At 51.0% G+C, this 27163-nt stretch overlaps 2 pseudogenes; both read right to left on the minus strand.

Annotated features, from left to right (window-relative positions):
* Window positions 1-255: 255 nt before the first annotated feature.
* Window positions 256-374, minus strand: LOC134950136 (5S ribosomal RNA; annotated as a pseudogene).
* A 1703-nt stretch (window positions 375-2077) lies between these two features.
* Window positions 2078-2196, minus strand: LOC134951570 (5S ribosomal RNA; annotated as a pseudogene).
* Window positions 2197-27163: the final 24967 nt, after the last annotated feature.

Consider the following 27163-nt stretch of genomic DNA (forward strand, 5'->3'; position numbering starts at 1 on the left):
TCCTGACCAGTACAGATAATCTGTATTAATGGGACCCACGGAGGAGGTCGGTGTACATATTTTGTCATAGAAAGACTGATTACATTGGGTCAATACTATACACTTTGTTAGTTACCCGTGAAATCATATGGCATAAATTCAGATTGGATGTCTAGCTGTGCTCATGAAAAATAGGTCCTCATGAAGAGGGATATAGAAAAAGAAAAAAGCTGAAAAGAGTATGAATAGTGGTGATACTGAAGGGGAATAGTTCCTGTCCTACAACACCGGGTATTCCCAGGGAGTCTCCTCTCGTGGTACTGACCCAGCCCAGCGCTGTTTAGCTTCCAAGATCGGACGAGATCGGGCACAAGCAGCGTGGTATGATAGTAGGAGGGATATCTACCAATGAGAGTGCACCTATATATGAAAATATAGAATGATAGAAATATAGAACCAGTAGTACGTGGATCTGCTTTCCACGTTAGGCAGGGTAGAATGACTGTCACACCGTGGCGCCGTATACCCTGGATCGGGGATGAGAGTCCACTAGACAATAGTCAGTTAGGAAACCGAAAGGAAAAGTATAGAGATAAAGTTAAATGACCATTCAATATTTGGGGAACAAATATCCAATGACGGGGAAAAAATAAAAATGAGTTTCAAAAGCAAGAGACAAGCTGACTATACAATCTTTGCATACAGTCAATCTAAATATGTGACAAAAAATGATAACCCATGCATAGTTGAAAATAAAGATGGGTGCATCTGATAAGAAATACTGTGTAAAGCTGATATGAATAAAATTCAGGGAGTAGGTGATCACAGATAGCTGAATAAGCACTTATAATAAGGTATATTGCTTAAAGCCGATATGATCCTGTAGTATCAAGGGATAAGGATCACCCTCTAGTCACCCAAACAAATGAACTGGGGGGTTTTTTTTTTTTTGAGGCCACGGGGTACGATTTTATGCTTGATATAATTCTCTAGCGTAGTAACATCCCATGATAGGGGAGTTCTCTTTTGTAAATTTTTTTGTAATTTAGAAAAAGAGGAACGCCAATCTGAGTTAGGAATGGTATGTTCGTACGTGTCAGAAAAAGGATCTGTAATATTGGTATTGGGCCGTTTAGATAACTCCGTCTTTAGTGAGAAAGTGGTCATGCTCAGTTTAAGAGAGCCTGTTAACGGATTGTATGTCTTACAGGAATATCGTATGTTAATGGGTATTGAAAGACTGATTGATCAAAGACTGCTAAAAAAGGGGATCGGAAGGAAGGATATAGAGAAAAAATGATAGAAAAAACAAATTATCGGAAAACCGTGCTCCAGTCAGAGGCTGTATTTAACCTACAGCATAGACAATTGTAATGTACAAAAAGAGGGAGCGACTGGGCACTGGGATGTAATCAGTTATTGATATTATTGAGATTATTGAAAAAACCAAAGGCGGACATTTGAACTAAGGAAAAGAGAGATACGATCTTTCAGTAATAGTCCTAATTTGGTGGTGCGCCCAGAGCCAGGGAGTACAAGTACTAACAGTGGGAGAAAAAGAAAGCTCTTCTGTGGGCGCACTCTTAGAAAAAGAAAAGAAGAAAAAGAAGAAAATTCTTCAATTGGAAAAGATTATATTAAAACATGAGTTTATTAATTAATTAGTTAAAAACAAATATCCTTCTACGATCCTAAAGAAAAATGCACAAAAAGTGCAAAAAAGTTTAAAAAAAAAATTATGTTAAAATGTTCTGGTCTGTAAATCATGAAGGAAAGATTTAGAAAGGTTGCAGACACTAATTAGTCTGACACCCGTTTCTCCTGACCAGTACAGATAATCTGTATTAATGGGACCCACGGAGGAGGTCGGTGTACATATTTTGTCATAGAAAGACTGATTACATTGGGTCAATACTATACACTTTGTTAGTTACCCGTGAAATCATATGGCATAAATTCAGATTGGATGTCTAGCTGTGCTCATGAAAAATAGGTCCTCATGAAGAGGGATATAGAAAAAGAAAAAAGCTGAAAAGAGTATGAATAGTGGTGATACTGCTGTCGGTGTCCACCCTTCAGAGGAAGGGGAATAGTTCCTGTCCTACAACACCGGGTATTCCCTGGGAGTCTCCTCTCGTGGTACTGACCCAGCCAAGCGCTGTTTAGCTTCCAAGATCGGACGAGATCGGGCACAAGCAGCGTGGTATGATAGTAGGAGGGATATCTACCAATGAGAGTGCACCTATATATGAAAATATAGAATGATAGAAATATAGAACCAGTAGTACGTGGATCTGCTTTCCACGTTAGGCAGGGTAGAATGACTGTCACACCGTGGCCCCGTATACCCTGGATCGGGGATGAGAGTCCACTAGACAATAGTCAGTTAGGAAACCGAAAGGAAAAGTATAGAGATAAAGTTAAATGACCATTCAATATTTGGGGAACAAATATCCAATGACGGGGAAAAAATCAAAATGAGTTTCAAAAACAAGAGACAAGCTGACTATACAATCTTTGCATACAGTCAATCTAAATATGTGACAAAAAATGATAACCCATGCATAGTTGAAAATAAAGATGGGTGCATCTGATAAGAAATACTGTGTAAAGCTGATATGAATAAAATTCAGGGAGTAGGTGATCACAGATAGCTGAATAAGCACTTATAATAAGGTATATTGCTTAAAGCCGATATGATCCTGTAGTATCAAGGGATAAGGATCACCCTCTAGTCACCCAAACAAATGAACTATGGCGTAGAATTATGGCATTATGGCGTAGAATGTGTTATAATGGGTATTACTGGGACATAATGTGTAAGGTGCATTACTGTGGCAGAATGTGTTATAAGGGGCAATACCGTTGCAGAATGTGTTATAAGTGACATTATTGCGGCATAATGTGTCATAAAGAGCATTACTGTGACATAATGTGTTACAAGGGGCATTACTGTGACATAATGTGTTACAAGGGGCATTACTGTGACATAATGTGTTACAAGGGGCATTACTGTGACATAATGTGTTATAAGGGGCATTACCGTGTCATAATGTGTTACAAGGGGCATTACTGTGACATAACGTGTTACAAGGGGCATTACTGTGACATAGTGTGTTATAAGGGGCATTACTGTGACATAATGTGTTACAAGGGGCATTACCATGACATAATGTGTTACAAGGGGCATTACTGGGGCATTATGTGCAAGGGGCATTACTGTGACATAATGTGTTACAAGGGGCATTACTGGGGCATTATGTGCAAGGGGCATTACTGTGACACAATGTGTTACAAGGGGCATTACCGTGACATAATGTGTTACAAGGGGCATTACTGGGGCATTATGTGCAAGGGGCATTACTGGGGCATTATGTGCAAGGGGCATTATGGGGTAGAATGTGTTATAATGGGTATTACTGGGACATAATGTGTAAGGTGCATTACTGTGGCAGAATGTGTTATAAGGGGCAATACCGTTGCAGAATGTGTTATAAGTGACATTATTGCGGCATAATGTGTTACAAGGGGCATTACTGTGACATAATATGTTACAAGGGGCATTACTGTGACATAATGTGTTACAAGGGGCATTACTGTAGCATAATGTGCTATAATGGGCATTACTGTGGCATTTTGTGTTGTAAGGGGCATAACTGTGGCAGCAGGGCCGGCTCCAGGCCTACTAGCACCCTGAGCAAGGAATCTTGAAGCGCCCCCCCCCCCCCCCCCTTGCTGGCGCATGCACTCTTGGGAAAGTGGGCGTGGCCTCAAAATTTTATATTGTGATATCAAACTAAAATATATATATACTAGGTGCTTCATCGCGCCCTATGGGCGCTCTTTACACCGTCGGAAGGGGCTGCGCCCCCTTAACCACTGCATGCCTTTCTGGGGTTCAATATTTGCATTATATGGAGTATTACCTGCGTTGCTAGTTTTGTTAGTGGTTAAATATTGGACGATGAAAGGGCGTCCGATGGTGAAGGGGGCGTAGCCCCTTGCGATGAAGTGAACAGCGCCTGCAGGGCACGATATCACGGAATGTAGCGGGTGCGGGGGGGTCCGCGGATGAGGCAGGGTGTCTGTAGATGCTGCGGGTGGAGGGGGGGTGGATGCGGAGGGGGGGGGAACCTATAACTATGTGATTGTATGTGTAACAATATATAGGACACGGATAAGGATGTATGTGATATAGACATACCCGCATGAAGAGGTATATGGTGTTATTAGACACAGAGGGGAGTGCTGGTACAATGAGGAACATTGAGGTGTCCTGTCTCTACACCGCCGATCCTTCAGGTGAGAAACGCAGGCACGTGACGCACGCGAGTGCTCCGCGCGCCCGCACGCCTCAGGCACACCAGTGCAGTAGGAGGAGGGGCGGGGCCTCGTGCTGCTCCCAGGGTCAATGAGCGTGGGCAGCGCAGTCACGTGCTTGGTGTGTGAGGAATAAGGAGGAGACGGCAGAGCGGAGCATCACCAATTTACCGGTAATTACAGGGGGGGAGCGGAGGGGGTTACGGCTCCTGTCCTCCTGGTGCAGGATTGTCAGGGAGGTATCCAGGAGCCGGTGGTATGGACCCTGCATGGGAGCAGCAGAGCATAGACAGGGTATGAATAGAGGTCGGATGGGTTCTCATCAGTGAGGGTCACACAGACACACAGCGAGCCGGGCACGGTGTGAGGGGAAGAGAGGGCGCTGTGTGGTGCTGGTTGGTGTGTCACTGGCAGATTAAGGTCATCATAGGCCTGGAGCTGAAATTTCTGCAGGGCCTAGTAAGGGCCACTGTAGGGGGTGTACCAGCACGGCGGGTGTGTGGATAGTGATATGGGGGTGTGATCAGTGCTGTAGAAATATTTTGTACATGATTCTGTAGGGCGGTAGGGAGTGGATACAAAGACGCGGGCAGTAGGGAGGGGACACAGACGCAAGGCGGTAGGGAGGGGACACAGAGACGCAGGGCGGTAGGGCGGGGACACAGGCACGCAGGGCGGGGACATAAGCACGCAGGCCGGTAGGGAGGGGGGACACAGAGACACGGGGTGGGGATACAGAGATGCAGGGCAGTAGGGAAAGGATACAAAGACGCGGAGCAGTAGGGAGAGGATACAGAGACGCGGTGCGGTAGGGAGGGGACACACAGACGCAGGGTGGTAAGGAGAGGATACAGAGATGAAGGGCGGTAGGGAGGGGACACAGATGCGGGGCGGTAGGGAGGTGGGTACAGAGGTGTGGGCGGTAGGGAGGGGACACAGGGCGGTAGGGAGGGGACAGAGAAACGCAGGGCGGTAGGGAGGGGACAGAGCGATGCAGGGCGGCAGGGAGGGGATACAGAGACGCGGGGCTGTAGGGAGGGGATACAGCGATGCGGGGTGGGCATACAGAGACGCAGGGCGGCAGGGAGGGGATACAGAGATGCACAGCGGAAGGGAGGGGATACAGAGACGCAGGGCGGGGATACAGACGCGGGGCGGTAGGGAGGGGATACGGAGATGCAGGGCGGTAGGGAGGGGACACAGATGCAGGGCAGTAAGGAGAGGATACAGAGACGCGAGGCGGTAGGGAGGAGACACAGATGCGGGGCGGTAGGGAGGGGATACAGAGACGCGGGGCAGTAAGGAGAGGACGCAGAGAGGCGGGCGGTAGGGAGGGGACACAGATGCGGGGCGGTAGGGAGGGGATACAGAGACGCGGGGCGGTAGGGAGGGGACACAGATGCGGGCGGTAGGGAGGGGATACAGAGACGCGGGGCAGTAAGGAGAGGACGCAGAGAGGCAGGGCGGTAGGGAGGGGATACAGAGACGCGGGCGGTAGGGAGGGGATACAGAGATGCGGGGCGGTAGGGTGGGGATACAGAAACACGGGGCCGTAGGGAGGGGACGAAGAGAGGCGGGGCGGTAGCCGGTAGGGAGGGGACACAGATGCGGGGCGGTAGGGAGGGGATAGAGAGATGCGGGGCGGTAGGGAGGGGATACAGAGATGCGGGGCGGTAGGGAGGGGATACAGAGACGCGGGGCGGTAGGGAGGGGATACAGAGACGCGGGGCGGCAGGGAGGGGATACAGAGATGCGGGGCAGCAAGGAGGGGATACAGAGACGCAGGGCGGTAGGGAGGGGATAGAGAGACGCAGGCCGGTAGGGAGGTGTCAAAGTCAGAAAAATATCTCTATGCACACTACCATATTTGCACCTCACACAGGTCTGTGCTGCGCATGCGTACGCTCTCCCGTACGTGCGCATACTCACAGTCGCGGGCACCCGCAGGCGCATGGTATGCGTATTTACGGTAGAGTTTATGCGATCGTAGCGTGCGACTCAATCATTACATATTTTCACTAAAAATGTATTTTGTAGATCATGGTCCCTTTGATAGATTCTGAAAGTTTGGTTAATATAGAATGTTTATGAACAGAGGAATCCCTCTTTGTTTGATACGAAGGGTCAGACAGGAGTAATACAGTGGTGTTTAGTATCCATCGGAAGAATATTTAATTAGAAATATTCCGGTGTTGGTTTGAAACAGATCAATCGCTCGTGCGAATAGTTATGGACATAAGAAGTTTATGAACATTTACTTTATTTGCACTTTATTACCCATGCGGCGGGAAACCCAGTTTCCCTCCCACCTGAGCAGTTGGAAATAGTCACAGCCCACCTGTATGAATCAACCTATGACCTTTTGTTATAATGCGTAGCCGAATTCCTATGTCCAATGAACAATGAGATTGTAGGGACCATTGAATTGTATTGTGTGTGGGGCATAAATAGGCAGGCCGACCATATCCAACTTCACTCTCTTCAACGGTTCTCATTGCTGATAATCGGGAGCTGGATATCGAGGCGCATGCGAACGTTCCCCTTGTGCGTAAGTTTTCTCCGTAATCATATTGTCTTACTGTGAGCCATCTCTCTCTCTCTCTCTCTCTCTCTCTCTACTCTTTCTCTCGTATTTTCCTTTAATTGTATTGTATTGTATTTCCTGTGTAGTTTATCTGGTTAGTTGGTTTATGTTATATTGTAGTGTATCATTTGTACTGTGATTCCTTTTTGCAAGTATAATAGTTATAATACATATAATAGGTTTTGGACCCTAAGCCCAGGTATCTGTGTATTCTTTATAAGGGTTAAGTATTCTCTGAGCGTCGGTGACGCTCAAGCAGCTTTGTAGTTAATCAGGTTACACCAGGTTGCACTTACACTCTGTCTCCACACTAAGGTATACTGTGTATCTCATCGTTAAAGGTATAGATATAAAGGTTTAACGTTGTAAGCGTCTGCACCGCTGGTGATCTCCTCGTGGTCCCGAGCGTACGCTACGCTATAGCGAATCATTACGTTAGTCGGCAGCCAATAGCGTGCCTGCCTATGATCACTGGGCCGTAAGCGAACGTGACGCTTGAGCGTCTCGACTACGGTTGAGCGATCGCTACACAACTTGCGTACCCTTACGGTACTTCTTACGTAGATAGCGTACAGTGTTCTTAGACCTCTTAAAGTGTTTTATATACGATAAATATTTAGCTTTATCAATTGGCGGCTCGCCCGTCCTTCACATATCTGCACTAGGTAGATCAGCAGACATTATCCCTCAGCAAAGGGCGGGAGGTTGTATCCCTCGTAGTGCTGACAGGATAAGCGTCTGCTTCGCTTAAGTAAAGAGTGCTGAAGGAATCCGGGAACCGGAGGTAAGAACAAAACGCTAGTGTCTTTTAAAAAAACTGTTTATTTTTCTGTCTTGCGTACACACGCACGCACACATATATATATCTGCATTTCTTTTTCTTTTTTCATTTTCGTATATCACTCTCCTGTCTGCCAGTTTTATAGTTGATAGAAGTGCTAAAAGAGATTTGCCGTTATTTCATAGTTTAAGAGTAAAGATAATATAGTTAAAAGATAGACAAACACACAGTTTTGCCTGGGAGATAAGTTGAAGTCAGTGTGTTGTGTGGTAGATGATCAAGGATCATCTACATTGATAAAAGTATAAATTTGTGTTACGGTGGATCTTTGCTTTGCGTATACGTGTCTCTAACAAAGACTTGCGTACGCAATCCAAAGGCTGAAGCACGCAGCGTACGTTACGCAACGGAGCGTCCGGTTACGCCCACGTAGCTCAAGTCACGATAAGTTGATTTTTAACGCAAAGCGATAAATAACGCGAGGCGAGAAATAACGCAAGTCTATTTTTGGGTGTCCGAAATTTTAATTAACAGATCCTGCTCCTAATTGGTAACACACCTGATCTGAAGAAAAATTTCTGCGCAGAAATAGAAATAGAAACAAAAGTGTACATGTGATGAGTGAGTGTTTTTACAATTTTTAAAGGTTGAACCACAAGAAAAGTCGAGTACTCGTGAGGTACATGCGTGTAAGTGACGTGCACGGTGGCTAGGGAGGCATCTCTGGTTAAATATACAATTTTGAGCATTAGAGTATAGCAGACCAGGAGGTCATACTGTAACAAGACCAGGAGGTCATACTATAACAAGACCAGGAGGTCATAGCAGACCAGGAGGTCCAGGTACAGCCGACAAGGAAGTCCGCTATACAGTTCACAGGCACAACACCGAAAAGGGTTGGTGCAACACCCATATAGGCCATATAAGCTCTGGCTGAAGGAATTCGCAGTCGTAAGTTTCGATTCCATTGGTCTTTCCGTACATAAGCTTAGTTGTTTGTGTACTGAACGACTGGACCGCACGTAAGTGTGTGCAGTAGTTAGTAATCTGACCTAATACCATTAGAGTAAAGGGGTCACAAACGCTATCTGTACACTCTAACGTGATTTGTGTAATTTTTTTATTTTAAGGGAAGTTCGCTGCTCACTCAGGAACTATCCAGCAACCAATAGTTACTGGAAAGAGTAAGTGTTCTTCGGATAACCCTCGCAGGTTCCAGTAAATAGAGGTTCAGGTCGCAGGGGCCCTAGGTCGAGTACGCCAGCACCATATCGGTGTGATCAGGTCGTATTGGTCGGCGTGGGCGAGTGAGTGGGGTACTCGGTAAACCGCCACCGTCAGCCTATTGTTGACATTTGGTTTTGCGTAAAGGGTTGGCTAAATAAAGCAACACTTTCGAACTATGGGGGCCACTTGTTCAGGTAGGGGGCGATCAACCTCGGTTCGGGTTGATTCAGTGGTCCGACCAATTGGGTCGGCCTGGTATATAATGAGTGAGAAATATGGAAGTCACACAGAAACTTTATGTGATGAAGGGGAGAGAATGACTGTACATGACGGGGAGAAATTCCCAAGAGTAGGGAGCTTCAGCTCAGAAGTGTTACAAAATTTAAGGAGGAGGATATGTCTCATAAAATCAACAAAGAGACGAATCCAGCATTATGATTATTTACAGTTGTGGCAACAGGAAGGTGAGATACAGAGAGGTTTGGCTCAGGCGGCGGGATCTGGCTCTAACAGAAAACTGATTGCCACGGCCCCGCCGCCACCATACATATCAGGAGAGAAGTTGATTGCGGAGAAAGACGCACTAAGGTGTAACACAAAATCACTTAGTAACTGTGTAAATGTTAATGATAATGTTAACCCATTAACCCATGCAAGTATTAACCCGTGCAAGTTGTACCCTGTTTTGAACTTTCCTCAGGAGTGTGATCAAGAGGACGAATCGGCAACGATTTCAGCGCTCTCTCTAGCAGCCACCATAGCAGAGACCACAGTAGGCACAGCTCCACCCACGAGATTAGTAAAGGCCCCTAGCGGAGGGATAGGTGAGGTCGTATCAACTGGTAAGTACGGCACCATGCATTATGCTGAAACTATTTCACCACAGCCTGTAGAATCTACACAGAATGAGGTTGTTAGAATTACACCTGTTAGAGTAATAGCAGTGCCAAATGGGAAAACAGACGCATCAGGAGCCACTCCCATTAGGAACATTGCCATGTACATCCCATTTTCCCGAATGGAATTAAGGACCATAGTGTCTGAATTTCCTGACCCTAGAAAAGACTTAGTTGCCAGTCAAAAATACATCAGAGACTTAGGTAACACTGCAGAGCCCAACAATAAAGACTGGCAGATATTGCTGAGAGCATGTTTACCCTCAAATGTCGACGCAACTCAATTTTTAGCTGATTGCGGACTAGATCATGATGTACCTCTTACAGATGTGTACAACCAAGATAATGTGAAAAGAATAAACTTGCAGTTAAAAGAGTATTTCCCAGCAGTAGCTAAATGGAATAAGATATTCTCCATTAAACAGAAGGAGTCAGAGACAGCTGCAGAGTATTTTCACAGAGCATTATTAGAAATGGCAAAATACACAGGCATAGAGGACATTAAAACAGACACAAACCATCGGGAAGTAGCAGTATCGGTACTGATGGATGGTTTAAAAGAGTCATTGAAGACTAGGGTACAGACCACACAACCATGTTGGCGAGGTCTGTCTGTGGCTACTTTGAGAGAGGCTGCTATTGATCACGATAGAAACATCACCAGACACAGGGAACAACAAGGTGATAAATTAATGTCAGTAAGTATACAGGCTCTGACCACAAGGCAACCTTTGTTTGTATCACCAAATCCTGTGGGTAAGTCAAGTATGGTTACTTGTTATTCTTGTCACAAACAGGGACACATGGCACGAGATTGTAGAGTAAAGAATCCACGAAACTCATACCAAACCCCTAGACAACGACACGACACACGACATTGGGAGCAAGGTCCGCAGAAACGGAGTTATGAGCCACATACAGGGGAAACAAAAAGATATCCCCCAAACAGAGACTGGCATGCCTCTGGTAGTTCCCAACTATCTCCCTCACAAGTAGTTGCTGCCAGCGGGATTCAGGGAGGTCACCATACCCAATAGGGGTGTGGCCATACCTGTAATCTGCAGCCAGTAAAATTAATTGCCAATCTTGGAAGTGAACCCGAGATCGCAATTAATGTAGCTGGTAAAACGTTAAACTTTCTTGTAGACACAGGGGCGGCCAAGTCAGTGATAAATTCGACAGTGGGCATGAGAACCACTGGTAGGACAATTCCAGCCATGGGAGTAACAGGAGTAGTCCAGCACTACCCTGTTAGCAAACCAGCCGAGATTACAATAGGGCCTTTGCATACCAAGCATTCCTTTTTGCTGGCTGCATCGGCACCAACTAATCTCCTGGGAAGAGACTTACTGTGTAAAATGGGGTGCGTCATTTATTGTACTCCTGAAGGTGTATTCTTGGACATACCTGAGAAACACGCTCAGGAAGTGCGAGACATGTTAGACTCCCCATCAAAATTAATGTCACATACCATTATGACAAATAGGAATCCATCCCAAATAGAAGAGATGACATCTCAGATACCAGAGTCACTTTGGACAAAAGACGGACAAGACACTGGATTAATGGCAAACGTAGCTCCAGTAGTGGTGCAAGTAAAAGATGGTAGGATAGCTCCAAAAATCCCACAGTACCCTCTGAAGCCAGAGGTGGAGTTAGGAGTTTACCCAGTAATAGAGCGCTTGCTACAACAGGGCATTCTGGTAAGAACGTCCAGCACTGCCAATAGTCCCATCTTCCCTGTTAAAAAGAGTGGGGGGAGGGGTTACCGGCTAGTGCAGGATCTAAGGGGGATTAACAAAATAGTTGAGAGTCAGTTCCCCGTAGTGCCAAATCCAGCTGTCATCCTAATGCAAATCCCTCCCACTGCCAAATTTTTCACTGTTATTGACCTCTGCTCCGCTTTCTTTTCGGTACCTCTGCACCCTGACAGCCAATATTTGTTTGCATTTACATACAGAGGAGTCCAATACACATGGACTCGATTACCCCAAGGATTCATAGATAGTCCAAGTATATTTTCTCAGGCTTTGCATGATTGTTTACAGTCTTTCCAACCAGACAGTGGATCAGTATTGATACAGTATGTGGACGATTTATTACTGTGTTCAGATTCACTGGAAGCATCTCTGAAGGATACGAAACAGCTCCTGTTTCATCTTTCAGACACAGGACACAAGGTGTCCAAAGACAAGTTACAATTATGCCAAACTAAGGTAAAATATTTGGGACACTGTCTAACACAAGGACTGAGACACCTGACCGCTGATAGAATCCAAGCAATTAGAGACATGACTCTGCCACAAACCCAGCAACAGATCAGAACATTTTTAGGAATGTGTGGGTATTGCCGTAATTGGATCCCAGGGTTTTCCATTTTGGCGTTACCTTTGCAGGAAATGGTCTCCTCAAACAAACCTGATAGGATTTCGCATACAGACGAGTCCGAAACAGCATTTGAGAGACTCAAACAGTGCCTAACGCAGGCACCAGCACTAGGTATGCCAGACTATGGGAAACCCTTTGAACTATACGGAACAGAAAGTGCTGGTTGCGCGGCAGGTGTACTAACCCAAAAACACGGTGATGCCAGCAGGCCAGTTGCATACTACAGCGCTCAGCTAGACACGGTAGCGCGATCCCTCCCCACATGCTTGCGAAGCGTTGCTGCAATAGCATTGCTAGTGACAAAAAGCGAAGATGTCGTGCTAGGCCACAACCTCACAATCCATACGCCACATGCAGTATCAGCCTTATTGAATTCTGCCCAAACCAGACACGTCTCATCAGCGAGGTTTACAAGATGGGAATTGGCACTAATGGCCCCCGTAAACATCACCATAAGGAGATGCAGTGCATTAAATCCTGCAACGTATCTCCCAGGTGTGCCTGGTCAGGCACAAAGGGTGGAAGGTGAGAGTGATGGGGAAGGAGGATTTAATACAAAGGAAGATACACATGATTGTATGGAATATTTGACCCAAAATTTTACCGCAAGGCCTGACATCAGTGACAACCCACTGGAAGATGCAGAACTCACGTTCTACACGGACGGTAGTTGCCATAGACAGTCAGACTCGGGAGACTTGTGTACTGGATACGCAGTCGTAGATGACCAAGACACCATAGAAGCGGAACCGCTAGGCCCACCTCACTCAGCCCAGGTTGCTGAACTGGTCGCCCTAACCAGAGCATGTGAATTGGCTAAGGGTAAGTCAGCCAATATCTACACCGATTCTAGATACGCATTCGGGGTAGTCCATGATTTCGGAGCCCTATGGCGCCTCAGAAATTTCATGACGGCAGCTGGTACACCGGTAGCGCATGCAACTCACATAAAAAGGCTTCTAACAGCGATACAAGAACCCGACAGAGTGGCTGTTATCAAATGTAAAGCACACACATATAGCCAAGACCCGGTATCACTTGGTAACAGCCGAGCAGACGAAGCTGCTAAGTTAGCAGCTGCTACCCCCATACAGACAGACACCACACAATTAATGGTATTTAATACCATTAACACACAGAAGTTGTGTGAAATGCAAAATTTGTGTTCCACACAGGAAAAGGCAGTCTGGAAGGCAAAGGGATGTGGCCAGGAGTCTTCAGGACTCTGGACGGATGGACATGGTAAACCAGTGGCCCCCAGAGCATATCTTCCATGTCTGGCTGAAGCAGCTCACGGGCTGACTCATCTAGGCAAGGAAGGGATGTGCAAATTGGTAAGAGCCTATTGGTGCGCCCCAGGATTCTCCTCTCATGCGAGTAAAAGAGCAATGTCATGCCTTACCTGTTTGAGAAAGAATATTGGAAAGGCAATACCTACAGAACCATCCCATATCCCACCTGCCGGCGACCCTTTCCAGGTAATACAAATTGACTTTATACAATTACCCCCTTGTCGGAATTTGAAATATGTACTTGTTTGTATAGATGTTTTCTCAAATTGGGTCGAAGCATTTCCTGTGGCTACAAATACCGCTATGTTTACTGCTAAGAAAATTGTGCAGGAATTTGTATGTAGATATGGTATCCCTAGAATAATCGAAAGTGATAGGGGTACCCATTTTACAGGTGATGTCTTTCAAGGAATGTGTAAGTTGATGGGAATTGATAGCAAGCTGCACACTCCGTACCGTCCACAGGCGAGTGCGAAGGTCGAAAGAGTGAACAGCACTATTAAAAATAAATTGAGTAAAGTGATGGCAGAGACAGGATTGACATGGCCAGAAGCTTTACCCATTGTATTGTATAGTATCAGAACCACTCCCAGGTCCCCTCTTAATCTGTCTCCCTTTGAAATCTTGTTTGGTCGACAACCGCATGTCATGATTAACCCTCAGGGAAATGTAACAATGAAGTAACTGTAAAGTACTTGATTAACATGAGTAAACAGTTAAGGAATCAAAATGATAATCTGAAGTTGGTGATTCCTGATTTACCTGATAGTAATTGTCATGACATTGAACCTGGGGATTATGTAATGATACGGAATTTTCTACGCTCAGGTTGCCTTATTGACAGATGGGAAGGACCATACCAGGTCTTATTGACTAGCACTATGGCATTGAAGGTTGCTGAGAGAGAGACTTGGGTCCATTCATCCCACTGCAAGAAGGTTGCTGATCCAGAGAAGTCCCGTGATAAGGAACAGACGGTAGAGGTTGTATCACTGGAGTGTCTGTTCCAGGAGGACTGAGGCGGCACCTGAGCCTTGAAGACCGAGAGCTGTTGTCGACTCCCCACTCCCTTTTATTGTTTTTCTCCACTTCCCATCCCCTCTCCCTCAAATTTATTTTTCCTCCTTCTCATTCTTCTCCGTTTCCTCCTATAAGATGGACTTGCCCCAAGAGACTGTGATCCGGATTTTCCTGTTGACCATGATGTTGACCATAGCAGTCTATTCTGGCGAGAGTACCATGGAGGTCGATAGAGGTTCTGGAATGGGTTCTGATGATAAAGATGGAGGCGTAGTTTTCCAAGATCAACCTAACCAACAAGCAAAGGCGAGTATCAGAAAACGATCCGATAGCATTGACCATAGAAGGAATTGTGACGGATTGTTAGCTGAGGAAAACTGTATCTGTAGGCTCTGTAACAATGTCATTGAAGATGGGTGCATTAAGAAATGCCAATCCAGTTTTAATATCCATATGGACCGGCATCCATTGAGTGACTATCACTCCTTAGTGGGTAATGTGTTAAACAAAACAGATTGTTGGGTATGCTCTCAAGTACCTCAAGGTCATAGCAAATCAGGGCTAGTACCATTTCCTTTAACGATAGGGGAGGTACTTGAGTTAAATGGTGGGAGACCGGTGGACAGGAGGTTTAATATCTCCAGCCCTCCTAGTTTGAAGCTCCACCAATACCATGTGGATAGGTCCCTATTATGTTTCAACATCTCCAATCCCAGAAAGCCGGGAAATTGGGAAGTGTCATGGAGTAACCACACCATGACCTTTTCGCATAGAGCAGATAGAATGCCTACAGATACAGAGCTTGTACGCCACATAGCCAGTAGAGGAAAATCTTTCCGGTATAGGTACACCTTAGGAAATAGGATTACGAGAGTTGGAGAAGTATCACCAGGATACTGTGCACATATCGTACAACCTGATACGTGTATTAAGCAGATGGAAGAATTAGGGTTAGGAGATTTCACCTGGAAGGTGTGTAATATGGTTATGTCCTTCTCCGTCCCATATGTTCTCCCCGATGATGCATATTTCATATGCGGGAGAAAGGCGTACAAGTGGCTTGCCCCAAACTCTGAAGGATTGTGTTATATTGGAAAAGTATTGCCTGAAGTGATGACTGTAACACATGATAAAATGAAAGACATACATCGTGGTGCCCAAGCTCCTTATACTCACACCCATTACGAGCACGTCGTTAAAAGGCACCTGATAGAGAAGACAGAGCATCCGGCCTCTGATCTGATAAGTGAATCCACCGGGATTCAATTCTTAATCGCGTTAGATTTCACCCGCACCGCTAGAGGAGTGCTGAATTATAAATACATATCGGCGCTCGTAAATTTGTTAGACAATATCACTGAAATGTATGATGACACGTTTAGATATACGGGAAGGGAACTTCAAGCTTATAAAACAGAACTGGTGCAGCATAGAATGGTTCTTAATTACCTCACAGCAGTGACAGGTGGATATTGTGTTACATTGGCAACACAGTACGGCGTGAAATGTTGCACGTATATCACGAATAGCACCGAGGATCCGGTCGAGGTCATAGACCAAAAGATGGACGATATTCTCCAATTGAAGTGGGAATTTCGCCGAAAACACAATCTCACTCTTGCTGCTGTAGGTAATGAGCTGACTGGTTGGGTGTCATGGTTGAACCCGCGAAATTGGTTCTCCGGTTTGGGAGACTGGGCTCAAGGAGTCATAATGGATGTTAGGAAGTTTCTCCTATGTACCTTAGGTGTTGTCATATCCATTGGCTTGATATTTAGATGCGGTCAGGCTTTAATGAAGTGCAAACATCGTACCAGGGTAATGAGTTTGAGGAGTGAGGAAACTGTAATTAACCTGGATTTGATTTATGACCCAATGATAGAAACAATGATGTGATGAAAATGCGATTTCTACGGTCCGTTTCTTTCACCTGTTTTTCTGGTTTTTCTCCAAGATAAAAAGACCCACTTGGACGAGGAAGTTGACGAGACGCTATACAGACAACGGATAGACCAAAGAAGAAGTTTTGACCACTTGAGATATGGACATTTGATGAACTTTGCCATGGATCCCCAGTTTCCCTAGAATTCTTAAACTTACGCTAGCCCAACATTTTTTGTAAATCTAATGGCATTGACAAAGCTTTTTGCTCACACCTAATGGGCAACACAGCGCAAAGAAGACGACTTTCAACTGATACCGAACAAAACTTCAACCGACAGATGTACATTAACCTGACATAGAATACCACCGCATTTACCGTAATTATGTCTTTTCTTCATTTCTACAACCCTCAGGTAATGACACACATAGTATAGGGAATACAGGCACAGATATCAGCAATCACATATTCCCCCAATCATGTATCATCAACTAAAATGTGCTCCCCATTTTGTTCAAAATCCGAAAAGAGCTCGGTAAAGTTTGACAGCCCATCCACAGACCCGTACCACGGGATAAGAAGGAATTCAAATGTATACTTCGCAATACCTCGAAGCTTGATTTACAACACGTACGGCACGATGATACATGACCCCCCAAACACGGATTCATACACACATGCTTCTGCTATCTCACTAGGTCATACCCTCTTCACACCTACTCCTCTCTCCTCCCTTACCCAACCATGGAAATGAATTAACCCCTGACATATATTTTTCTCCTTTTGAAATGTTTTAGAAGGTGGCAGTTATTATTGACTGCCAAAGGGTGGACTGTCAAAGTCAGAAAAATATCTCTATGCACACTACCATATTTGCACCTCACACAGGTCCGTGCTGCGCATGCGTACGCTCTCCCGTACGTGCGCATACTCACAGTCGCGGGCACCCGCAGGCGCATGGTATGCGTATTTACGGTAGAGTTTATGCGATCGTAGCGTGCGACTCAATCATTACATATTTTCACTAATAATGTATTTTGTAGATCATGGTCCCTTTGATAGATTCTGAAAGTTTGGTTAATATAGAATGTTTATGAACAGAGGAATCCCTCTTTGTTTGATACGAAGTGTCAGACAGGAGTAATACAGTGGTGTTTAGTATCCATCGGAAGAATATTTAATTAGAAATATTCCGGTGTTGGTTTGAAACAGATCAATCGCTCGTGCGAATAGTTATGGACATAAGAAGTTTATGAACATTTACTTTATTTGCACTTTATTACCCATGCGGCGGGAAACCCAGTTTCCCTCCCACCTGAGCAGTTGGAAATAGTCACAGCCCACCTGTATGAATCAACCTATGACCTTTTGTTATAATGCGTAGCCGAATTCCTATGTCCAATGAACAATGAGATTGTAGGGACCATTGAATTGTATTGTGTGTGGGGCATAAATAGGCAGGCCGACCATATCCAACTTCACTCTCTTCAACGGTTCTCATTGCTGATAATCGGGAGCTGGATATCGAGGCGCATGCAAACGTTCCCCTTGTGCGTAAGTTTTCTCCGTAATCATATTGTCTTACTGTGAGCCATCTCTCTCTCTCTATCTCTCTCTCTCTCTCTCTCTACTCTTTCTCTCGTATTTTCCTTTAATTGTATTGTATTGTATTTCCTGTGTAGTTTATCTGGTTAGTTGGTTTATGTTATATTGTAGTGTATCATTTGTACTGTGATTCCTTTTTGCAAGTATAATAGTTATAATACATATAATAGGTTTTGGACCCTAAGCCCAGGTATCTGTGTATTCTTTATAAGGGTTAAGTATTCTCTGAGCGTCGGTGACGCTCAAGCAGCTTTGTAGTTAATCAGGTTACACCAGGTTGCACTTACACTCTGTCTCCACACTAAGGTATACTGTGTATCTCATCGTTAAAGGTATAGATATAAAGGTTTAACGTTGTAAGCGTCTGCACCGCTGGTGATCTCCTCGTGGTCCCGAGCGTACGCTACGCTATAGCGAATCATTACGTTAGTCGGCAGCCAATAGCGTGCCTGCCTGTGATCACTGGGCCGTAAGCGAACGTGACGCTTGAGCGTCTCGACTACGGTTGAGCGATCGCTACACAACTTGCGTACCCTTACGGTACTTCTTACGTAGATAGCGTACAGTGTTCTTAGACCTCTTAAAGTGTTTTATATACTATAAATATTTAGCTTTATCAGAGGGGATACAGAGACGCGGGCGGTAGGGAGGGGATACAGAGACGCGGGGCGGCAGGAGGGGATACAGGGATGCTGGGCAGCGGGAGGGAATACAGAGACGCAGGGCGGTAGGGAGGGGATAGAGAGACGCAGGGCGGTAGGGAGGGGATACAGAGACGCGGGGCGGTAGGGAGGGGATAGAGAGAGGCGGGGCGACAGGGAGGGGACATGGAGACGCGGGGCGGCACGGAGAAGATACAGAGGCGTGGGGCGGTAGGGAGAGTCCCCAGTGAGGAAGGTGATGGAGAGCAGGGAAAGTAGTGGAGGGGTGGACACCAGAAGCGGAGACCTAGGGAACAGAGAAGAGGAAGTGATACTGCACTGGTTAGATAGGGCAGTGAGCTGAGTCTGCTCCTGATCCCGGGGATACTGGGGAAGTATGGGGGGGCCTGGTGGATGTGACCAGTGGTGGAAGTGGTGACAGCGTGACCCCACACACATCACCGGGGTGGCAAAGCTCTTTCCTGGCCCCCAGCTCGCATCTGACACTCTCACCTGTGACGTTGGTGCAGCGTCCAGGTGTCACTGTCCACAGTCTCACGCGCACTGTCCGTGTCATCACCCGTCTCAGGGCTTTCGGGCGGCAGGCCAGGCCCTGTGGTGTGGAGTCCGGGCCTCTGGGGATGGTTGGAGGCAGCTTTGTAACATCACGTGTGCGGAGGAGGCGGCGGGTCTCTGTACGCGGCGCAGGGAGGGCTATGAAAGCCTTCTCCTGCGCCACCCGTCCCTCATAATGTGTATGCCAGCGGCTGCAGTTGTTGTTGTTCCCCCGGCGCCACGGCCGTTGAGTCGGAGTTGCGGATGGCGGAGGGGTCAGATGTACAGGCAGCAGAACACGCTGGACAGAGACTTGTTTCACATGTGGTGGGCGAGCTCTGTGACTCCGCCCACTGCTGTAACTCCGCCCAGCGTTAGAGGGCCAGGCACAGAGTCACAGTGCTATTATATAGGAGATACGTGTATGTATGTATACACACACACACACACACACACACACACACACACACACAGTTATACACAGTGGTCAAAGTGGAAATTCTGAGGTGGGGTATGGAAATGTAAAGGTGTGTGCACTCCAGAAAAGGGGGCGTGGTCACTCAAAAGGAGGCATGTTCCATATACACATTATTCACCACAATAGTAGGACCCCTTATACTATCTAGTACTGGTGCAACTTTCACATTACGCGACACAGTATGAGCCAAAATTCACACATGCCATACGGTGATCATGGTTTCATTTGTAGGGTACCATGAAAGCGCAGCACCAGTCTGTCAGCTATACAGGTCATACAAAACACATTGACAAATACACAGGAAGACCTATATTACTAGGAGAATACCAATAAAATACAGAGACAGTGTTACTGGGGGGAGATCTATTATACCTGCTGGTTAATGTCACCTCCCGTCTGCAGCTGCCAGAGCAGGAAGAGGGCTTCTCCCCCCCGCACGCTGCCAGGTGTGCGGCGGTCTGTCCTAGGCTATCCTCGGGAGAGGTCACTGCACAGCCGGATTCCATCAGCTGGCTCAGGCTGTAACACTGCGGAGAGGTTGCAGGTGAGAGGTATGATGAGCACACATGACAGTACATGAGCCTCTGGCAGCGGCAGTACTGCGGCTACTCCCATCTCTCCGCTGCTGCGCTGTATCTCCACCCTCTCAGCACGGCACAGGAACTGCACTACTACACTGCTCACACACATACACACTGACACTGCTGCTCTGCCTGACTCTGAGCCGCCTCCAGCTCCCCAGCAGCAGCATCCAGGGACACTGCTGCTCTGCCTGACTCTGAGCCGCCTCCAGCTCCCCAGAAGCACCATCCGGGGACACTGCTGCTCTGCCTGACTCTGAGCCGCCTCCAGCTCCCGAGCAGCACCATCCGGGGACACTGCTGCTCTGCCTGACTCTGAGCCGCCTCCAGCTCCCCAGAAGCACCATCCAGGGACACTGCTGCTCTGCCTGACTCTGAGCCGCCTCCAGCTCCACCCCACCAGCACAATCCAGGGACACTGCTGCTCTGCCTGACTCTGAGCCGCTTCCAGCTCCCCAGCAGCAGCATCCGGGGACACTGCTGCTCTGCCTGACTCTGAGCCGCCTCCAGCTCCCCAGAAGCACCATCCGGGGACACTGCTGCTCTGCCTGACTCTGAGCCGCCTCCAGCTCCCCAGCAGCAGTATCCAGGGACACTGCTGCTCTGCTTTACCCTGAGCCCCCTCCAGCTCCCCAGCAGCAGCATCCAGGGACACTGCTGCTCTGCCTGACTCTGAGCCTCCTCCAGCTCCCCAGAAGCACCATCTGGGGACACTGCTGCTTTGCCTGACTCTGAGCCGCCTCCAGCTCCCCAGCAGCAGCATCCGGGGGACACTGCTGCTCTGCCTGACTCTGAGCCCCCTCCAGCTCCCCAGCAGCAGCATACAGGGACACTGCTGCTCTGCCTGACTCTGAGCCGCCTCCAGTTCCCCAGAAGCACCATCCGGGGACACTGCTGCTCTGCCTGACTCTGAGCCCCTTCCAGCTCCCCGGCAGCAGCATCCAGGGACACTGCTGCTCTGCCTGACTCTGAGCCGCCTCCAGCTCCCCAGCAGCAGCATCCGGGGACACTGCTGCTCTGCCTGACTCTGAGCCCCCTCCAGCTCCCCAGCAGCAGCATCCAGGGACACTGCTGCTCTGCCTGACTCTGAGCCGCCTCCAGCTCCCCAGCAGCAGCATCCAGGGACACTGCTGCTCTGCCTGACTCTGAGCCGCCTCCAGCTCCCCAGCAGCACCATCCAGGGACACTGCTGCTCTGCCTGACTCTGAGCCCCCTCCAGCTCCCCAGCAGCAGCATCCAGGGACACTGCTACTCTGCCTGACTCTGAGCCGCCTCCAGCTCCCCAGCACCATCCGGGGACACTGCTGCTCTGCCTGACTCTGAGCCGCCTCCAGCTCCCCAGCAGCAGCATCCGGGGACACTGCTGCTCTGCCTGACACTGAGCCGCCTCCAGCTCCCCAGCAGTACCATCCGGGGACACTGCTGCTCTGCCTGACTCTGAGCCGCCTCCAGCTCCCCAGCAGCAGCATCCGGGGACACTGCTGCTCTGCCTGACTCTAAGCCGCCTACAGCTCCCCAGCAGCAGCATCCGGGGACACTGCTGCTCTGCCTGACTCTGAGCCGCCTCCAGCTCCCCAAAAGCACCATCCGGGGACACTGCTGCTCTGCCTGACTCTGAGCCGCCTCCAGCTCCCCAGCAGCAGCATCCAGGGACACTGCTGCTCTGCTTTACTCTGAGCCCCCTCCAGCTCCCCAGCAGCAGAATCCAGGGACACTGCTGCTCTGCCTGACTCTGAGCCTCCTCCAGCTCCCCAGAAGCACCATCCGGAGACACTGCTGCTCTGCCTGACTCTGAGCCACCTCCAGCTCCCCAGCAGCAGCTTCCAGGGACACTGCTGCTCTGCCTGACTCTGAGACCCCTCCAGCTCCTCAGCAGCAGCATCCAGGGACACTGCTGCTCTGCCTGACTCTGAGCCACCTCCAGCTCCCCAGAAGCACCATCCGGGGACACTGCTGCTCTGCCTGACTCTGAGCCCCTTCCAGCTCCCCGGCAGCAGCATCAAGGGACACTGCTGCTCTGCCTGACTCTGAGCCGCCTCCAGCTCCCCAGCAGCATCATCCGAGGACACTGCTGCTCTGCCTGACTCTGAGCCGCCTCCAGCTCCCCAGCAGCAGCATCCAGGGACACTGCTGCTCTGCCTGACTCTGAGCCCCCTCCAGCTCCCCAGCAGCAGCATCCAGGGACACTGCTGCTCTGCCTGACTCTGAGCCGCCTCCAGCTCCCCAGCAGCAGCATCCAGGGACACTGCTGCTCTGCCTGACTCTGAGCCGCCTCCAGCTCCCCAGCAGCACCATCCAGGGACACTGCTGCTCTGCCTGACTCTGAGCCCCCTCCAGCTCCCCAGCAGCAGCATCCAGGGACACTGCTGCTCTGCCTGACTCTGAGCCGCCTCCAGCTCCCCAGCACCATCCGGGGACACTGCTGCTCTGCCTGACTCTGAGCCGCCTCCAGCTCCCCAGCAGCAGCATCCGGGGACACTGCTGCTCTGCCTGACTCTGAGCCGCCTCCAGCTCCCCAGCAGTACCATCCGGGGACACTGCTGCTCTGCCTGACTCTGAGCCGCCTCCAGCTCCCCAGCAGCAGCATCCGGGGACACTGCTGCTCTGCCTGACTCTGAGCCGCCTACAGCTCCCCAGCAGCAGCATCCGGGGACACTGCTGCTCTGCCTGACTCTGAGCCGCCTCCAGCTCCCCAAAAGCACCATCCGGGGACACTGCTGCTCTGCCTGACTCTGAGCCGCCTCCAGCTCCCCAGCAGCAGCATCCAGGGACACTGCTGCTCTGCTTTACTCTGAGCCCCCTCCAGCTCCCCAGCAGCAGAATCCAGGGACACTGCTGCTCTGCCTGACTCTGAGCCTCCTCCAGCTCCCCAGAAGCACCATCCGGAGACACTGCTGCTCTGCCTGACTCTGAGCCACCTCCAGCTCCCCAGCAGCAGCTTCCAGGGACACTGCTGCTCTGCCTGACTCTGAGACCCCTCCAGCTCCTCAGCAGCAGCATCCAGGGACACTGCTGCTCTGCCTGACTCTGAGCCACCTCCAGCTCCCCAGAAGCACCATCCGGGGACACTGCTGCTCTGCCTGACTCTGAGCCCCTTCCAGCTCCCCGGCAGCAGCATCCAGGGACACTGCTGCTCTGCCTGACTCTGAGCCGCCTCCAGCTCCCCAGCAGCATCATCCGAGGACACTGCTGCTCTGCCTGACTCTGAGCCGCCTCCAGCTCCCCAGCAGCAGCATCCAGGGACACTGCTGCTCTGCCTGACTCTGAGCCGCCTCCAGCTCCCCAGCAGCACCATCCAGGGACACTGCTGCTCTGCCTGACTCTGAGCCCCCTCCAGCTCCCCAGCAGCAGCATCCAGGGACACTGCTGCTCTGCCTGACTCTGAACCGCCTCGAGCTCCCCAGCAGCACCATCCGGGAACACTGCTGCTCTACCTGACTCTGAGCCGCCTCCAGCTCCCCAGCACCATCCGGGGACACTGCTGCTCTGCCTGACTCTGAGCCGCCTCCAGCTCCCCAGCAGCAGCATCCAGGGACACTGCTGCTCTGCTTTACCCTGAGCCCCCTCCAGCTCCCCAGCAGCAGCATCCAGGGACACTGCTGCTCTGCCTGACTCTGAGCCTCCTCCAGCTCCCCAGAAGCACCATCTGGGGACACTGCTGCTCTGCCTGACTCTGAGCCGCCTCCAGCTCCCCAGCAGCAGCATCCGGGGGACACTGCTGCTCTGCCTGACTCTGAGCCCCCTCCAGCTCCCCAGCAGCAGCATACAGGGACACTGCTGCTCTGCCTGACTCTGAGCCGCCTCCAGTTCCCCAGAAGCACCATCCGGGGACACTGCTGCTCTGCCTGACTCTGAGCCCCTTCCAGCTCCCCGGCAGCAGCATCCAGGGACACTGCTGCTCTGCCTGACTCTGAGCCGCCTCCAGCTCCCCAGCAGCAGCATCCGGGGACACTGCTGCTCTGCCTGACTCTGAGCCCCCTCCAGCTCCCCAGCAGCAGCATCCAGGGACACTGCTGCTCTGCCTGACTCTGAGCCGCCTCCAGCTCCCCAGCAGCAGCATCCAGGGACACTGCTGCTCTGCCTGACTCTGAGCCGCCTCCAGCTCCCCAGCAGCACCATCCAGGGACACTGCTGCTCTGCCTGACTCTGAGCCCCCTCCAGCTCCCCAGCAGCAGCATCCAGGGACACTGCTGCTCTGCCTGACTCTGAGCCGCCTCCAGCTCCCCAGCACCATCCGGGGACACTGCTGCTCTGCCTGACTCTGAGCCGCCTCCAGCTCCCCAGCAGCAGCATCCGGGGACACTGCTGCTCTGCCTGACACTGAGCCGCCTCCAGCTCCCCAGCAGTACCATCCGGGGACACTGCTGCTCTGCCTGACTCTGAGCCGCCTCCAGCTCCCCAGCAGCAGCATCCGGGGACACTGCTGCTCTGCCTGACTCTGAGCCGCCTACAGCTCCCCAGCAGCAGCATCCGGGGACACTGCTGCTCTGCCTGACTCTGAGCCGCCTCCAGCTCCCCAAAAGCACCATCCGGGGACACTGCTGCTCTGCCTGACTCTGAGCCGCCTCCAGCTCCCCAGCAGCAGCATCCAGGGACACTGCTGCTCTGCTTTACTCTGAGCCCCCTCCAGCTCCCCAGCAGCAGAATCCAGGGACACTGCTGCTCTGCCTGACTCTGAGCCTCCTCCAGCTCCCCAGAAGCACCATCCGGAGACACTGCTGCTCTGCCTGACTCTGAGCCACCTCCAGCTCCCCAGCAGCAGCTTCCAGGGACACTGCTGCTCTGCCTGACTCTGAGACCCCTCCAGCTCCTCAGCAGCAGCATCCAGGGACACTGCTGCTCTGCCTGACTCTGAGCCACCTCCAGCTCCCCAGAAGCACCATCCGGGGACACTGCTGCTCTGCCTGACTCTGAGCCCCTTCCAGCTCCCCGGCAGCAGCATCCAGGGACACTGCTGCTCTGCCTGACTCTGAGCCGCCTCCAGCTCCCCAGCAGCATCATCCGAGGACACTGCTGCTCTGCCTGACTCTGAGCCGCCTCCAGCTCCCCAGCAGCAGCATCCAGGGACACTGCTGCTCTGCCTGACTCTGAGCCCCCTCCAGCTCCCCAGCAGCAGCATCCAGGGACACTGCTGCTCTGCCTGACTCTGAGCCGCCTCCAGCTCCCCAGCAGCAGCATCCAGGGACACTGCTGCTCTGCCTGACTCTGAGCCGCCTCCAGCTCCCCAGCAGCACCATCCAGGGACACTGCTGCTCTGCCTGACTCTGAGCCCCCTCCAGCTCCCCAGCAGCAGCATCCAGGGACACTGCTGCTCTGCCTGACTCTGAGCCGCCTCCAGCTCCCCAGCACCATCCGGGGACACTGCTGCTCTGCCTGACTCTGAGCCGCCTCCAGCTCCCCAGCAGCAGCATCCGGGGACACTGCTGCTCTGCCTGACTCTGAGCCGCCTCCAGCTCCCCAGCAGTACCATCCGGGGACACTGCTGCTCTGCCTGACTCTGAGCCGCCTCCAGCTCCCCAGCAGCAGCATCCGGGGACACTGCTGCTCTGCCTGACTCTGAGCCGCCTACAGCTCCCCAGCAGCAGCATCCGGGGACACTGCTGCTCTGCCTGACTCTGAGCCGCCTCCAGCTCCCCAAAAGCACCATCCGGGGACACTGCTGCTCTGCCTGACTCTGAGCCGCCTCCAGCTCCCCAGCAGCAGCATCCAGGGACACTGCTGCTCTGCTTTACTCTGAGCCCCCTCCAGCTCCCCAGCAGCAGAATCCAGGGACACTGCTGCTCTGCCTGACTCTGAGCCTCCTCCAGCACCCCAGAAGCACCATCCGGAGACACTGCTGCTCTGCCTGACTCTGAGCCACCTCCAGCTCCCCAGCAGCAGCTTCCAGGGACACTGCTGCTCTGCCTGACTCTGAGACCCCTCCAGCTCCTCAGCAGCAGCATCCAGGGACACTGCTGCTCTGCCTGACTCTGAGCCACCTCCAGCTCCCCAGAAGCACCATCCGGGGACACTGCTGCTCTGCCTGACTCTGAGCCCCTTCCAGCTCCCCGGCAGCAGCATCCAGGGACACTGCTGCTCTGCCTGACTCTGAGCCGCCTCCAGCTCCCCAGCAGCATCATCCGAGGACACTGCTGCTCTGCCTGACTCTGAGCCGCCTCCAGCTCCCCAGCAGCAGCATCCAGGGACACTGCTGCTCTGCCTGACTCTGAGCCGCCTCCAGCTCCCCAGCAGCACCATCCAGGGACACTGCTGCTCTGCCTGACTCTGAGCCCCCTCCAGCTCCCCAGCAGCAGCATCCAGGGACACTGCTGCTCTGCCTGACTCTGAACTGCCTCGAGCTCCCCAGCAGCACCATCCGGGAACACTGCTGCTCTACCTGACTCTGAGCCGCCTCCAGCTCCCCAGCACCATCCGGGGAAACTGCTGCTCTGCCTGACTCTGAGCCGCATTCAGGCCCCCAGCAGCACCATCCGGGGACACTGCTGCTCTGCCTGACTCTGAGCCGCCTCCAGCTCCCCAGCAGTACCATCCGGGGACACTGCTGCTCTGCCTGACTCTGAGCCCCCTCCAGCTCACCAGCAGCAGCATCCAGGGACACTGCTGCTCTGCCTGACTCTGAGCCGCCTCCAGCTCCCCAGCAGCAGCATCCGTGGACACTGCTGCTCTGCATGACTCTGAGCCTCCTCCAGCTCCCCAGAAGCACCATCCGGGGACACTGCTGCTCTGCCTGACTCTGAGCCCCCTCCAGCTCCCCAGCAGCAGCATCCAGGGACACTGCTGCTCTGCCTGACTCTGAGCCGCCTCCAGCTCCCCAGAAGCACCATCCGGGGACACTGCTGCTCTGCCTGACTCTGAGCCCCTTCCAGCTCCCCGGCAGCAGCATCCAGGGACACTGCTGCTCTGCCTGACTCTGAGCCGCCTCCAGCTCCCCAGC

This window comes from Pseudophryne corroboree, chromosome 8 (genome assembly GCF_028390025.1).
Source record: "Pseudophryne corroboree isolate aPseCor3 chromosome 8, aPseCor3.hap2, whole genome shotgun sequence".
NCBI classification, from domain to species: domain Eukaryota; kingdom Metazoa; phylum Chordata; class Amphibia; order Anura; family Myobatrachidae; genus Pseudophryne; species Pseudophryne corroboree.